Genomic DNA, 1,226 nt, shown 5'->3' on the forward strand with positions numbered 1-1,226 from the left:
AAGGACTATCAGATGGTGGACTACGAGATGGATCCACCCACTGTCAACCCAGCTTCAATATGCCCTAAACAAAGCTCAGCATCTCTTCTCCCCCCCAAACTTTTAAAAAAAATATTTATTTATTCGGTTAAACCGGGTCTTGGTTGCAACATGTGGGCTCCTTAGTTATGACAGGAGAGTTCCTTATTTGTGACATGTGAACTCCCAGTTGTTGGATACACGTGGGACCATACTCCTACCAAGGAATCAAACCCAGAACTCCTGCATCGGGAGCACCGATCACAGAAATATCACAGAAATATCAGCCTTGTTTATTCCCACAAGCCTTCAAAGAATTGAGGCAACTGTCATGCTTTTTCCTCCCCATGTGAATCTTTAGTAAAAGATAAAAGATTCATTCGATTATGAGGAGAAACACTAGTATAGATTCCTCTCCCCCCACGTTTTTTTTTTTTTTTTTTTTTTTTTGCGGTACACGGGCCTCTCACTGTTGTGGCCTCTCCCGTTGTGGAGCACAGGCTCCGGACGCGCAGTCTCAGCGGCCATGGCTCACGGGCACAGCCGCTCCGCGGCATGTGGGATCTTCCCAGACCGGGGCACAAACCCGCGTCCCCTGCGTCGGCAGGCAGACTCTCAACCACTGCGCCACCAGGGAAGCCCTCCTCTCCCCCTTTTTAATTGCTTCTCCTTCACTTTGTTTACTGCCCCAGTTGGTGCCACTGCTTTTCCCACTTGCCTATACTAGTAACCTAATGGTCACCCCTTATTTCATCCTACCCCAAATCACCAACTTTGATGAGTTTTTAACCTAAATATTTCTCATATTTGTCCTTCTCCTGGACATCTCCACTCTTACTGCTTTAATGTGGGCTCTTTTCAATGCCCACCTGGAGTACAGCACTGGCTTCCTAATTGGTCTCACCTCCATTCTCTCTGGACCATCCTCCACAGAGTGACCAAACGCAGCAGTGCATTCTTTAAAGCTCTCAGGGCTTTCCTGTCACCTGCAGACAATGCCAGCTCCTTTCCAGTTTGTAAAACTCTTCATAACCTGGCCCCTGCCTACCTCTCAAGACTCATGTTCCCTTTTTTGAAGTTCATGTTCTAAAATTACCAAATATATTATGCGTCCAAACATTTCTGTTATTCCTTCTGCATGAATTTCTCTTCCTTCCCTCACTTCTTCACCTGCTTAATTTGTACTCCTTCTTTAAGAGTCAGCTTCC

The 1,226-nt window shown here is 46.2% G+C and overlaps 1 non-coding gene across 1 annotated transcript; it reads right to left on the reverse strand.

Annotated features, from left to right (window-relative positions):
- Positions 1-303: 303 nt before the first annotated feature.
- Positions 304-423, reverse strand: LOC132416730 (U5 spliceosomal RNA). Its single transcript, XR_009517702.1, has one exon. It is a non-coding gene; the product is annotated as a U5 spliceosomal RNA (small nuclear RNA).
- Positions 424-1,226: the final 803 nt, after the last annotated feature.

This window comes from Delphinus delphis, chromosome 1 (assembly GCF_949987515.2).
Source record: "Delphinus delphis chromosome 1, mDelDel1.2, whole genome shotgun sequence".
NCBI lineage: Eukaryota > Metazoa > Chordata > Mammalia > Artiodactyla > Delphinidae > Delphinus > Delphinus delphis.